The sequence below is a fragment of the Camellia sinensis genome, chromosome 10 (genome assembly GCF_055761805.1).
Source record: "Camellia sinensis isolate YWXY chromosome 10, ASM5576180v1, whole genome shotgun sequence".
Classification (NCBI taxonomy): Eukaryota; Viridiplantae; Streptophyta; class Magnoliopsida; order Ericales; family Theaceae; genus Camellia; species Camellia sinensis.
This window is the reverse complement of record NC_138970.1, coordinates 161,393,236-161,409,218: the sequence shown is the minus strand read 5'-3', so window position 1 is coordinate 161,409,218 and position 15,983 is coordinate 161,393,236.

Below are 15,983 nucleotides of genomic sequence, written 5' to 3'. Positions count from 1 at the left end.
GCTTTATCTTTATTGGCCCGTGTCTGTCATGCGTTTGAAAGCTGTCTTTCATCCGTCTGCGCCGTCTGACGTGTGCGTTGCTCCAGGCGTAATAAATGCCTTGCTTTTTGCCGCCGTTTCAAGTTTTTTACAAAACTTTTCCTTCTATCTTCTTTTCCTTACTTTATGCATTCGAATTTCTGGCTTTCTCTCTCTTTAAACTTTCTGAAATCCACCATTGCCCTAGCTCCAAGCTCTGCAACCGTCTTCATCCTTCAATTCCAGCGAAGCTTTCGTCGTTCCATCATGTCTGCAATCGTTGCCTTACTTCGGCGACTTTCATTCCGGCTTCATTTGTTTTGGTAAGCATCTGTTCTTCTTATTTCCAATTTTTCTATGTGCTTTCGTTTATTCGTCGCCATTATTGCTATGTTCAAACCTTTGATTTGTTGAACTATTCATCTGGATATATCTATTTTATGACTTTATTCATATCTTGAACACTTGCACTGTTTCAACACTTTTCTTGCCACTGTTCTTGACCTTTTAGTTCTGTATTTCTTTTGCTTTTGAGAACCATTCCTCTGTTCTTTGATTCTGAAACGTCATTCTTTGTTTCTTGTTTTCTGTTTTTCCTTTCCAAATCTGTGCCTTTGATCTTCATCTTCATAGTTCTTAGGCTTGGGATTTGTTTGTAGAACCTTTAATTTAGGAAAAATTGAAACAAACCGTACCAATACTTACCTAGGTTTTTGTCGAGGTTCCAATAACCCTTTAAGAACACCTCCTTTCTGAGACCTAGCCCTCTGACTTTAGGCCGACGTTATGGGCATGTGGAGACATAGGGTAAATACCCCAACAAAACTCGAATACTTTAGGCAGGAGTTCTCCATTCCAGCCGATGTTCACCTCAGGCTAGCTGGGGATGACGATTCCATCATGCCCACAGATCATACGATGCCTTTTCCTATTGTAGCCTTTACTGAATGTGAACTCCGGCTTCCACTTAATCCCCTTTTTTCGCGAAGTTCTCCACTATTATAAGTTGAACCCCATGCAACTTACCATTAACTCTTATCGAGTAATTAATGGTATCATAACCCTAGCTAGGCAGGAGAATGTCAGGATCACTCTTGCCGGTATCCAATATTGCTATACCATGTGCCCCCTCAACCTGAAGGAAAAAAGGTTACGTCTATTACCTCAAGCCGAGGTCTACTGAGTTCAAAATTGTAGCTGACCTCCCAGACTCCAACAAGGGGGCTGGGGATGATTTTGTTATTGCTTCGGAAAATTGGGAATTTGGCCCTGATGAAGATGTCCACCTCTACCCTCTTCCTTGAACAGTTAAAGAGGGCAAGGGTAAGAGCCCAGCGTCAACTACTTAGTCGTTTCTGTTCAAGTCTTTAATACTTTCTGTTTCTAATGTCTGTTTGTTTGTCTTGCAGACCTTCATCAGCCACCAAAAAACTTCCGTCAATCCTTCTTCCTAGGAAAAGATTTAAAGAAGCTCCTAGATCTTCCAATCCACAAGCGCAAGGCTCCCCTGTTACTGAATTTTATTCCGACATACAAATCCACACTGCCCGACGTCCCAAAAAGAAAGAAAAAGAGCCTATCTCCTCCCTCTGCCACCACTCTACAAACAGCATCAACATCTCGGGCTGACCAAGGGTCAACCTCTGATCCAACCGATCTTCTATCCACTTCGGCCCAATACTTGATCCCAATACCTGAAAGGAAACGTCGACGAAGACTTGTCAAGACTGCCGAAATGGGTCGTCCGAAGCCCGTTGCTCAAGACCTCCTAGCCAACCTTCCTGCCGACGTTGATGCTGCTCCAACTCAATCCATGCCCCCACCAAAACCAAAAAGAGCCAAGAAGGCCCAGCCAAAGGCCAAAGCCACTAAGGCTGAGGCTGAGGATACGCTTCCCATCTCACAGCTGGCTGAGGGTAAGAAGTCTTCTTCCACTTCTGCCAAAAGGTCTGCTGAGGCCCAACCATCAGAATCTACTCAATCAAAGAAACCGAGGTCATCGTCTGCGACGACCTCGGGCTCTAGAATACCAAAAGTTCCTTGGACACCTGAGATCACATTAGAAGATAAGCCCGTTTTTGCTAGCGACAGTGCCGATGACATAAATGTCGGCGTGGCACTAAGCACTGCTCTACTCCTCCCAGGCGATCTTGAGCGTAACGCCAAGCTGAGTGAGTATGAAAACTATGCCCTCATGCTGCAACACTCTATTCAAGTAAGTCTCTGCACTTGATAACTTGTTTTCTGTCTCTTTCTTATACTTGTAAATTTTTTGCAATATGCCGTGACAATTTTTGCCTTATGTTCTTTCAGGCCATTCAACACGCCCACTCTCTCTCTATGCAAGCTTTTGAAACGAGGAAGGAGCTGGCCGACATGAGGAGAGAGGTGAATGCCCTAAAAAAGGAGAATAAAACTTTGAACTCAAAAATAAAAAAGCTGGAAGACCAGGCTGAGGCTGCCACCAAAGCCCAAACTCTGGCTGCAAAAAAGGCTGAAGCTGCCGAAGCCATCAGGTCGGTTGCTGAATCAGAAAAGAAAGAAGCCGAGGAAAAGGCAGCCCAAGCCGAGAAGGAGCTTAAGGAGGCCCTGGCCACCAAGCAAGCTAAAATCAATGTGGCCGATGAAAATGCTTATAAGCAGGGCATGGCCGACGTCGCTGAGGATTACAGACTACAAGTTAGGCAGGCATGCAACAGGGGCTTCTCCCTTGGCTGGATGTCCCTTGCCAAAAAACTTGAACTTCCTGATGATTCGCCACTGCGAAAGGCCGACGCTATTCTTCTTCCATTCCCCCCACTTCCACCTACAAGTCAATCTGTTGGTGAATCAGAGTCTGAGGCTGAGGATGGAGACAACAATGATGATGAAGCCTTGGTGAGGAAATCCAAGGATGCTGCTGAGGCCAAGTCCCCTCCTCCAACTGAGCAAGTTATGGACTTAACTTTGGATGAAGAGGGTGATGAGGTTGGGGAGGTGCCCAAGGAAGTTGTTACAGGGCACTTATCATCCGACCTTCTCTTAGCCGAAAGAAGTCTTGACAAAATGCTTGCAGAGATTGATGCCGAGCTGGCTGCAGAGAAGGCTGCCGAAGTAGTTCCCCAGGAATCTGCCGAGGTCCAGACCCAGAATGCTTCTGAAGCTGAAGAATCATAGCTTCTATGTCTTTCTTTTTTTGTACTTTGTATTTTGTTTCAATTTCTGGACAATGTAAGCTCCCTTTTATGGCCGATGTGCCTGCCTTTCTTTGTATAGAACTGCAATTGTTTCCCTCTGAATGCTTCAATTTTTATTTTCTCTGGATTACTTCTGTGTGATTCTATACTTAGCATATGTTGCATGCCTTTTATACCTTTGTGCAATCTTCTCGGGGTTACATACCTCGGGTATAATTACTAAAAAACTTTTACTTCGGCAAGATACTGACCTGCAAACCTTTCATAAATTTTAACAAGTGTGAAACACATACTACTCAATGTTAACTTTGCAAGCTTCTTCTCAAGTTTCAACAAGTATTTAAACAGTGATCTCGGTCCAACCTACTTGTAAATTGCTACAAATTTCAACAAGTGTTAACATATACTGTGAACTTTTCTCAAGTTATAACAAGTGTTTAAACCACAATCTACTTGTAAATTGCTGTAAATTTCAACAAGTATTTAAACAATATACTTAGCTTTTTACCCAACTTGTAAATCGTTGCAAATTTCAATAGATGATCGCATGTCGGCTTAACGTCATCTTGTAAATTGCTACAAATTTCAACAAGTGTTAAGCATCTTCTTCGGGCTAACCAACTTGTAAATTTCTACAAGTGTTTAGCCAATAACCTCGGCTTGTAAATTGCTACAAATTTCAACAAGCGAAGAGAAACAGTAATCTCGGCTTAACTTCAACTTGTAAATTGCTACAAATTTCAACAAGTGAAGGTAAGGAATCAGCTTAATTCCAACTTGTAAATTGCTACAAATTTCAACAAGTGAAGGTAAGGAATCAGCTTAATTCCAACTTGTAAATTGCTACAAATTTCAACAAGTGAATTAAGGAATAATTTCGGCTTAATTTCAACTTGTAAATTGCTACAAATTTCAACAAGTGAAGGTAAGGAATCAGCTTAACTCCAACTTGTAAATTGCTACAAATTTCAACAAGTGAAGGTAAGGAATCAGCTTAATTCCAACTTGTAAATTGCTACAAATTTCAACAAGTGAATTAAGGAATAATTTCGGCTTAACTTCAACTTGTAAATTGCTACAAATTTCAACAAGTGAAGGTAAGAAATCAGCTTAACTCCAACTTGTAAATTGCTACAAATTTCAACAAGTGAAGATAAGGAATCATCTTGGCTTAACTTCGGTTAAGCATCATCTTGGTTTAAAAACATTATCTCGGTTCAACCAGCTTGTAAATTGCTACAAATTTCAACAAGTGGTAAACGTATTCTTCTTCTCCCTGCCCCCAATGTGATCCTGAGTTCTACTTGGGTTCTCATTATTCATGTCTTTGAAAACATTAATGTGTAATTTTATCACTCATATGTGTTGAAAGAACTTTGAAAAAACTTTATTGATGACATCGGCCAAAAATAATGCATATCTAATGATAGAAAAATTTCAAATTACAAGTGTTCCAAGGTCGTGGCAGTGCTTTGCCCTCGTTATCTTCAAGCCGATAAGCTCCATTGCCTAATACCGAAGTAATTATGTAGGGTCCTTCCCAGTTTGGGCCAAGCTTGCCCTCTCTGGGATCCTTCTTGTTGCCGACGACTTTTCTCAAGACTAGGTCGCCGATTTGAAAATCTCTGGGATTAACCTTCTTGTTGTAAGCTCTGGCAAGCTGTTGCTGGTATACTGCGAGCTGAATTGCAGCTTTTTCTCTTCGTTCTTCCAAAAGATCTAGATCTCGGGCTAAGAGTACGTCATTGGTGCCATTCTCTACTCCCTGGGTTCTGATCCTTGGGATGCTAATCTCCAATGGGGTGACTGCTTCTGTGCCATAAGCCATGGCAAAGGGGGATTCGCCTGTTGATCTTCTCGGCGTAGTCCGATATGCCCAAAGCACGTTGGGCAATTCGTCTACCCACTTTCCTTTTGCTGCCTGCAGCCTCTTCTTTATTCCATCCAAAATTACTTTGTTGGATGCTTCTGCTTGCCCATTACTTTGGAGAAAACTTGGTGTTGAAAAGTAATTATTGATCTTGAATTTTGCACAAAAGTTCTTGATGAGTTTGCTGTCAAACTGTGTTCCGTTGTCGGCAACTATTGCTCTTGGAATCCCAAATCTGGTGATGATGTTTCTCCATATAAAGTTCTTGACGTCCACATCTCGGATTTTGGCAAGAGGTTCTGCCTCTATCCACTTTGTGAAGTAGTCTGTTGCTACCAGCAAGTATTTTCTCTGCCCAGTTGCTTGGGGAAGTTGTCCAACAAGATCCATGCCCCATTGGGTAAACGGCTAAGGGCTGGATACTGGGTTCAGGTCAGCAGCTGGCTGATGTATCAAAGGTGCAAACCTTTGGCATTGTTCACACTTCTTCACGTAGGCTTCAGCATCCTTTTGCATGTAGGGCCACCAATACCCCTGGGTAATGGCCCTGTAGGCTCATGATCTGCCCCCAGCATGGCTTCCACAAATTCCTTCATGAATCTCATATAGGAAATCTTCAACCTGCAAAGGGTGTACGCACCTTAAAAGGGGTCCAGTGAAGGACCTTCTGTAAAGGTGTCCATCTGCTGTCAGACTGAATCTGGCCGACTTTAATCTAATCTTATGTGCTTCCTTGCGATCTTCTGGCAACTTTCCTTCTTTCAAGAATGCAACAATTGCATCCATCCAGCTTGGCCCCATGTCCACACACATTGCTTCTTGTTCTGTGATCGGCTGTTCTATACTCGGGCCCGACATGTAATCGATCATAATTGTCCTTGTTTTTCCAGTCTGAATTGAACTTGCCAGGTTGGCCAACGCGTCGGCGTGGGTGTTGTCATCTCGGATAACTTGGAGTAGTCGGCAGTTCTGAAATAGGGCTGCCAATCTGATGACTTCTTTTGCATATGCCGACATTTTTTCGTCCCTAGCTGCAAATTCTCCTGTTGACTGGTTAACAATAAGTTGTGAATCACAAAAAACAATTACCTCATCTGCCTCTGCTGCTGCTGACAGCTTTAGCCCTGCAATTAATGCTTCGTATTCTGCTTCATTGTTTGAGGCCTTGAACCCCAATCGGATGGACTGTTCTATTATTTCTCCATCTGGAGATATCAGCAATACTCCTGCCCCCGCTCTTTGACGGTTTGAACTTCCATCGACGAACAGTCTGAATGAATCGCCGATGTAGATGCTGCAGGGCCTGAGTTTTTCCTTCCTGTGCTCTTTTGCCTTTGGTTGGGATTCTCCTTGCTTGTTGGGACAATGCTCAATTTGGCTCAATGGAGCCCGATGTTCGACGGTTTCAAGCGCGAATTGTGCCACGAAGTCGACCAAAACTTGGCCCTTTATTGCTGTTCTCGGCCTGAACTCCAGGTCATACTGGCCCAGGGCAACTGCCCATCTTGCTATCCTTCCTGTCAAGTCTCCTTGTTGCAACAAGGACTTCAGTGGGTGCTCTGTTAGGACCACAATCTTGTGCGCCTGAAAGTAATGGTTCAACTTCTTTGAAGCCATTACTAAGGCCAACATTAATTTCTCCAATGGTAGATACCTTGTTTCTGCATTGGCCAAAGTTTTACTTACATAATAAACAGCCTTTTGCTCCCTTTTTTCCTCTCGGATCAGTACTGCACTGACTGCGTGTTCTAAAACTGTTAAGTATAAAAACAAGTCTTCTCCTGGTTCAGGTGTTGAGAGGACTGGAGCCGTGGTCAGGTATTTCTTCAGGTCGGTCAAAGCGGCTTCGCATTCTTCTGTCCACAGGAAGTCTATGGCTTTTTTTACCAGGTTGAAGAAGGGTCTGCACTTATCTGAGCTTCTGCTGATGAATCTGTTTAGGGCTGCGGCCCTTCCAGTTAGCATTTGAACCTGTTTTGTCGACGTCGGGCTTTTTAGTTCCAGGATGGCCTTGATTTGGTCTGGGCTGGCCTCAATGCCCTTTCTTGTTACCAGATACCCTAGAAACTTACCTGATCCAACTCCAAAGGCGCACTTCGATGCGTTGAGTCGGAGCCGGTATGTTTTAAGTATATCAAAGACTTCTTTTAGGTTGGCAAGATGACCCTGAGATTCTTTGGTCTTCACGACCATGTCGTCGATGTAGACTTCTACTGTTTTGCCAATCAGGTGCTTAAACATCTTTGTTACTAGCCTTTGATAAGTTGCTCCTGCGTTTTTCAACCCAAAAGGCATTACCTTTTAACAGTACAGGCCTTTAGGGGTGATGAACGCGGTCTTCTCCTCGTCTGGAGGGTACATGGCAATCTGGTGGTACCCTCTGTATGCATCCAGAAAACTCATCCTTTCATGCCCTGAGGTAGCATCTGCTAGTTGATCAATCTTCGGTAGAGGAAAGCTGTCTTTGGGGCAGGCTTTGTTGAGGCTGGTAAAGTCTACACAAACCCTCCATTTGCCGTTCTTCTTCTTTACCACTACTGTGTTGGACAACCATGTTGGGTACTAAACTTCTCGGATGGCCCTGGCCTCTAGAAGTCTGTCTACTTCTTCTTCTACTGCTTCAACGTGCATTAACGTCGGTCTTCTGGCTCGTTGAATCACAGGTTTTGCCGATCTGTCGACATTCAGTCTGTGGCAAGTGACCTCGGGGTCAATGCTAGGCATTTCATATGGTGTCCAGGCGAACACCTCTATGTTTATTCTCAAAAACTCTTCTAGTTCTCTCTCCTCTTCTTTGGCTAAGCCTGAGCCGAGAAGAAAGAAACGCTCTTCGTCGCCCTCCTGGACGAGGATTTTCTTTAGTGCCTCTTCGCTCTTCTCGCCTGGTTCTTGCCGATGTCTTTTAGGACCTCCACGTCCTCATCTTTAATTTCTGCTTTCTTTGGCTCTCGTACGCTGCAGGTAGTCTTCATTGCTGCCATGGAGCAATTCTTGGCCTGCAGTTGATCTCCTCTGATTTCTTCAATCCCATGCTCTGTTGGGAACCGCAGTAGTTGATGCAACGTTGAGGGAACTGCCCCCATTGCATGCAACCACGGCCTTCCCAAGATGATGTTGTATGGTGAGGGCGTGTCAATTACCAGAAATTTTGTCTTGATTTTCTTCGTGCCGGCTTGAATTTCCAAGCTTGTTGCGCCCAGTGGCCACGTCGGTGTTCCGTTGAAGCCGACCATCGGGCCACTTGATTGCTCCATGTCGTCTGGGTGAAGGCCCAGCTCCTTGTAACATCTAACATACATGATGTCACAAGAGCTGCCTTGATCTATCAGGATGCGTTTCACTTGGCACTCCCCAACCTGGAGGGATACTACCAAGGCATCATTATGCGGATGTTGGACCAACTCCAGATCGGCTTCAGTAAAGGCTATCATCGGTCTCCGGCACTCTTCTGGCCGATGTCTCTTTTCCCCGACTGGGTAGACATGTTGTAAATGCCTTACTCTTTGGGTCTCTCCTCTGACCTCGTTCTCGTTGACCCTTGAGTGGATCACATTAACCACCCGTGGTCCTCCTACCTGTGGTTGCTGTGCTGGAGGTGGCGGAGCTGTTGGTGCTTGAGGCAGTCTTGCCTGTTCTTCCCTTGTCCTGGCTTCATCGATCAGATCCCTCAGAAGGCCTTGCCTTACCAGGTCTTCTAAGTGTGCTTTTAAGGCTCTGCAACCTTGAGTTGGGTGCTCTTCTTCATTGTGGTAAGCGCAACGCCTACCAACGTTTCTTCCCATAAACTCTCCTGGTGCTCTTGCTGGGGCTCTGAAATAAGGTTGGTTTCGAATTTGATCCAGGACTTTATGGATAGGGATTCGGAACACCGTCGTCACTGCCTGTTTATTCCTCAATTCCGTCTCCTGTTTGGTCGCCCCGTTGTTACCTCGGCCTCGCTTCGGCGAGCCATTTCCCTTCTCTTGCTTTATCTCTTTGTTTCCCGATGTATCTTCCTCGGCTCTGGCGTACTTCTCTATTCTTGCCATGAGTTCCTCCATGCTTTTTGGCAATGTTTTTGCCAAAGACTTCCGTAGTGGACAGTCATCTTTCAGGCCGTTCTTAAAAGATACGACCGCCACTTCTTGGTTGCATTCGGGTATTCGATTGAACACCTCGTAGTATCTCTTCGCGTAGGCCCTAAGGCCTTCATCCTTGGTGATTCTTAAAGCCATCAAGGCATCAACCCTCAAGGGCTGCAGCTTGTTTGTTACAAACCTGGCCACAAACATCTCGGCCAGGCCTTCCCAGTTCTTCACGCTTCCCTTTAGTAGTTTCTGGAACCAATCTGACGCAATCTTCCCAAAGGACGAGGGGAACAATTTGCAGAGCAACGGCTCGTTTCCACTGTATAATGCCATTGAGTTCAAAAATAATCCAACGTGGAAGTTAGGGTCTGACTTACCATCATATATTTGAAATCTCGGCATGCTGAATCTCTTCGGCGCCTCAAATCTGTCCAGTTCTATCGAGAACGGTGTCTTCGGCTTGTCGGGTGAAGTAACCTCGGCCTCTCCGTTCTGTTGCTTCCTCTTGAGGTAGTTTCTTAGGTCTTCTTTGCTCCGTCCCGGAGCTCGGCTATCTACTGACTTTAGTTTCTTCGGCATACTACTCTCGCCCTCGTGGTGGGCCCTTTTCGATCTTTCTCCATGGGTTGTGCCAAAGCAGAGAGCCTGCCTTTGAACATGCCGATGTTCTTTTAGCTCTGGATCCTTCGTGTGATGCGTCCTTTGGGACTCTCCTTGCCTCGGTTCCTCTCGTCCGACTTCCCTGGAAGGTCGGTGAGAGTGCCTTCCGCTCCTGGTGTGCTGAGGGGTTTCGGGGATTACTTTCCTTGCTCCTTTCTGGGTATTAATTGCGGGCATCAGCGTATCCTACAGCGGGTATGGTGGCTGCATAACATTGTTCTGCATCATGAAATTGACGACCGACTGTAGGTCTGCCAGCTTGTTTGCCAACTCCTTTACTTCCTCATCCCTCCGTAGATATCTGTCCCTCCACACCTGGAGGTCATCTTCGTTATAGTATTTGCTGTGGTCTGTCCTCTTTGAAGTGTCGCCCTCCTGGCTGACGTCCTTACCTCCGTGACCTTGGTCACGTGTTTCTGCATTATGCTCGTCTCCTGTAACTTCAAGGTCAATCGGTCTCCCACTCCCAGCGGGAGCGTTGTCTACGACCTTTTCCCTCTGTCCGTTACTGGCCATCTATTCTTCTACTTTCCCACAGACGGCGCCAAATTGTGTGAGTGATTTTCTGACCACACTGCCCGCTTGGTGATCAACTGGAGAGCACCGGCAGAATAGATGGCATCAGCTAACCTGTAACAGAAAAAAAAGGCTCCAGCGGTGGTTCTTCTACCCGGGGGCACTCCGACGATCAAGTCAGTATATCTCTCAAAGATAATCAAGTGCTAAATTCAATACTCAAAACATAAATTGCATACCTTAGACCCACGGGGGTGCCTCACTTTTATAGTTTGCTCAATCCTAGTCCCACTAGAAGCCTGACTTCTATGGATTTCAATTCAGTGTTTACTTTGGATTTCTCAAGAGATAAAGATAAACTCTCTAAAAGCTTTATCCTTATCTTGGCAAAGTCTCCTCTTTGTCCTAGGACTCTTGTCCTCTATCCGCTTATCTCGGATCCCGATATCTTCGGAGATAACCTCGGCAACCCCGAGATCACCTCGGCGAAACTACCACAACACGTGGCACCTCGGCTGACACGTCGGCGTCACCATGCCACGTGTTGGTATAAAGAAAATATATCCCCACAAATACATAGATAAATTATTTTAAAAAATATATTATAAAATATGTAATTTAGTTTTAGTCCAATCATACTATAAAAGTGTAACTTAAATAAATTTATGTAATATTAAATTATAAAATAAGTAAAATTAGTGATTAAAATAGATGGAGAAATAGAATTAGTAATTTAAAATTAAAGATTGTTTTTAATTACTTAATTTTCTTTTTTTAATCTTTTGCAATTAAATGTATATTGAAACTGAAGTTGACACAAAAAAAATATTTTAAAAAAATTGAATAGAAAGTACGTTATTGTGGGTGTGAGATTTAAAAATTAAAATTTAATTTTTAAAACAATTTTAATTTGATAAATGGTTGGATTTGTTTGATGTACATTTATATATATATACTAGCGCTCACCCCGTGCTATGAACGGGATAAATATTTTTTTGTCCATATATATTATACTCATTTTTTTAATCATTTTGTTTCTCTTAGATAAAACTTTTGATTTGACTCACTTTTTAGAAAATTAAGTTTTTATTTTTTAGTAATTTTTTTAATATTTTACGTAGTTTTTAAAAATTTTCTAGATATACCTAATCTAGATACACTTAAAGAGTAAAATATTTATATAATTTTTTTTTAAAAAAAAATTCACCAAATACAAAAAAAAAAATCAAAAATAAGAAAATTCAATACATTTTCGTATTTTGTTGTATTCAATAAATCTTTTAAAGATTTTTGTACAAATTTTATACCTTTTAAGTATATCAAGATTAAGTAGATCTAAAAAATAAAACATTTAAAAAATCACTAAAAATATAAAAATAAGAATTGAAAACTCAAAAAACTGTTTTTGAAAACTCTAAACAAAATAGAGTATTATTTGTAAATTTAAAACTTGTGTAAAATTATAAAAATAAAAATAAAAAATTATGAGTTTAATGCACAAATAAATTAATACCTGTTTTGAGTTTATAATATACATAAAATTAATTAATTTCCCCTTACTCCACCCAAAATAAATTTAGTTGTATTATGTGTAAAATTATTGATTTTATTTTTCATAACATAAAATAAAAATAAAACTAACATGTATTGTTAATATAATGGTAAACTTGTATTATCTTATTGGTGGAACACTACAAATACCTATCAAAATATACTTTTAACCATCTTAAACTTTATTTTTATTGAATTATTTATCCACTAAAATCATAAACAAAATATAGTATTAAATTTAATAGATTCTTGCAATCTAAGAAATTAAAGAAGATATGAAAATAATTAAATTTTAATCTTAAATTAAAAACTATAAAGAAAAACAAAAGAATTGAAATCATGTCTAATATGGTAGAATTTTCATTTCAAAACATAATATTTTCGATTTTCAAACCAAGTATGTACATATATATTTTGGATTTTGTAACACAAAAATAAAACATGAAAGATTAAATTTTGATTAGAACACTCATAGTACCATCCACAGTTGTACCGTTATAAACCATTTCCTACCATATCTCAAAGTAAGACATGTAAATAAAAAATAATAATAATAAAAACAAAAAGAACAATACTATAACCAAAAGAATTTATATGAACACGATTTAAATTACAATCTGCCAAAAATCGAACGTATATAAACACTATTTAAATTCCTAATGCAAATCAAAGCCATACTTTTCTCAATAAATACAAAAATGTGTCTTTGTGCAAGTGTATTCAAGGTATTTCAATAATAAAAGTACACCATTAATGAGAAGAAACATAACGAATCTGCAGAATTAGGCTTGAAAGTTGTTTGGGTTGAAATTCTCTTAAAACTTAAAAGATTTGTGGCTTCAAAATCTACAACTTCAGCAGCCCATGTGCATGTTATTCTATAGCGATCCCGGGTTTACCCTTGTTGTACAGTGATCCGGACATGTGTCTGTGGATGTTGGTAGTTGATTATTATCTTGTTTACATCCTTTTTACTTCGTATTTGAGTTATAGGATGTGTTGGGCAAGCTTGTTACAGGTTGGTTGAGTTTAGAAACCAAAACTAGTTGCCCAGATTTTGGCCTGTCCGCTCGAGCGGGGGTTTGGGCGCTCGAGCGGGGAATACACCCATCCAGTATTTTTTCCTGTGCAGTGTTGTACGCTCGAGCGTGGGATTAGCCGCTCGAGCGAGGTTGTGTGAGTTCCGCTCGAGCGGGGAGTTGGAAGCTCGAGCGGAGACCTGGCTCTGTAAAAGTGCTGGGAGAGTGCATCCGGCGCTCGAGCGGGAGTTTGACCGCTCGAGCGGGAGTCTGTAAGTGACGCTCGAGCGGGGTGTTTTACGCTCAAGCGGAGCGACTGGGTTTTAGTTCCGAGTTTTGACTTTTCAAATCACTTTTTCACTTTCTCTTCTCTCTCCTACTTTTCCAAAAACTCCATTGTTGAGCTTCTCACTCTAGGACTCTACCTTCTCTCTAGGTATTGATCTAGTATAGTGATTTGCTCATCTTTGGCCTTTACGAAAGAGTTGTTGATCGTCGAGGGCTACTTTTTAATCTGAAAATTTCGAGTTTTGGAGCACGTTGGGTTTCACCTTCTTCTCCCTTGGGGCTCCGAATTTGAGGTAGGGATATCCTACTCCTCTCTATGGATTTTGTCTTTAAATTTTAGTATTTTGAGATGTTGGGGTTGGTTTGGTAATTTCGTGAAAGTTTGGGGCTTTTGTGTAATTTTACAAAAGTTGGGGTTTTATTTATAATAAACCTAGATGCATGTTTGGCATAGAGAAATGGAATAAATGTTGAATCATGGATGAAAATAGGACCTAAGGGTGAAATGGTAATTATGGAAAATGACCTAATTACGTTGTTTGATTAATTGGGATAATTAATTGTGAGAAATGAGGAAATGAAATGGGAATGTTGAGATTTGAAAGGCATGGGGTTAAAGGGTGTAGTTGAATTAATTGTCACTCACCGAATTGAAATGTTGATTAAATATCCATTTGTGCATTTATCTTCTGTTTAGAAATAACTGCTTTGGGCTATCGGTGGAGGATAGTCGTGATTGTTGTAGACAATGCATGATGATTAGGCAAACTAAAACTAATCGATTGAATGTGTCATAGAGTATGACGGTGGATTGAATACATTAAAATTTATGTATTGATTGATTGTGTATAGAACCCTTGTGTTTATATGCATTGTGTGTAGAGGAGGAGATAGGGGATGTACTCTGCGGTTTAGGGGAAGATGGGGGATGTACCTCTAAACCGGATAGTGTTGGGAGAAGATGGGGGATGAACTCCGTAGATACAGCTCATATGCTTGTCTAGAGAAATGAAGATAGAGCTCATATGCTTATCTTTGAGAAGTGTAGATATAGCTCATATGCTTATCTTTGTGAAATGTGGATATAGCTTATATGCTTATATGTGAATGTGGATATTGTTGTTATACATATCTGTTGAGAATGTGGGTAGTGCTTATATGCCTATCTGTTGAAAAAGGGAAAATGAAAGGTAACTTGGACTCATAAGTCGTATGACATAAATATGTGATTTATGTGAATAAATCAGTGTTGGCCATCTATCAATTGCTAACCTTTTAGTCATTGTTCATGGTTGGTTTAGTGTATTTCTACTGGGCTGTGGCTCACCCTATATGGGAATATCATTTTCAGGTACAGGTAGCATGCCACCTCCAAGGACATAGCTTGGGAGGCTAGAGGCGGGCATACTTTTGTTGTTTTACTTTTTGATGTATTACATGTAAATTCAAGCCAAGGGCTTAATGTGTATGAGTTAGTACTCTTTTGTTGTAACCAAGTGTTAACTTGGAAAGCTGTAAGCCCATAGGGCATTTTGCTTTTGTTGTTAACATGTAATACTTTTGTAATCAAACTCTGATGAATAGAAGAATGTGGTTATTTCATATGTCATATTTGATGGGTTTAATGTTATTTTTTTTGAGGGCGTTACATATTCTAAGCTTATAATTTTTGAATCGTAAGTGCAGCTGGATTTGTTAGACTGATTTGCCTATGTCTGCACGTAAAGTTATGGGTAAATTACACTTGCGTTTTCTGCAATCTTTATAATGAAAATAAAAATCACAAATGGTTGGAAAAAAAATAAATTATTAGAGCAAAAGAAAAAGAAAAACAAAGACACGAACACTACAATTTTCAGAGCATAAGAAAAAGAGAAACAGAGACATGTTTGTTGCCCTCATAAACAATAGCCATGTGCACTTAATTAAGCTCTATGGAGTGGGGCAGATGAGAGAGATTTGTGTTTATAGGATTCTTCAATGGAGATGAGGGAGAGAGATATAGAACCGGAGAGAAAATTGGGTTTTATATATCCTATTAAGTCTTCAATAAAAATTCAAAATTGGTGGAGCAAACACTCCAGGAATATCCTCAATGACACAATATGCTACAAATTATTAGAGCAAAAGAAAAAAAAAAAAAAAAAAAAAAGCAGAGACATGGACATTACAATTTTCTGCAATCTTTGTAGTGAAAACAAAAAATCTCAAATGCTTAGAACAAAAAATAAATTATTAAAGCAAAAGAGAAAAAAAAAAAAAAAACCGAGTCTTGCATTCGATGGCGAACTGCTGGCGTTCACTGCTGATGAAGGAAGTTGATGAAGTATATGTATTTGTAGTAGTGGATTGTTAGAAGTAATGGTTTAAGGGGATATGGATAGATGGGTGGTTTTTTTTTTTTTTTTTTTTATATCTATCTATTGTAGGATAGTGAGAGAGTATGACTGAAAGTGTTTTGAGGGTAGGAGAGATTTGTTTGAGGTGTGAGAGTAACAACTTTTTATGGATAGGTTTTGTTTTTCTTTTTGTTGACAGCTTTTTATGGATAGGAGTTGTGGATAGTGGGAGGGTGGGAGTGAAAGTCTTTGAGAGTAGGGGAGAAACATAGAGTAAGAGAGAAAGGTGGAAGAGTAGGAGTTTTTATTATTCTGAAAGTCTTTGAGAGGGAAGGAAAAGAACTATAAACTCAAAAGAGAGTTGTCACGTATTTTTCAAATTTATGAGAATTTTAGAATGACATTTTGAAGGCTTTTGGAACAACACTACATTCTATTATATATATAGTATAGATATATAGTATTAGAATTTATATGAA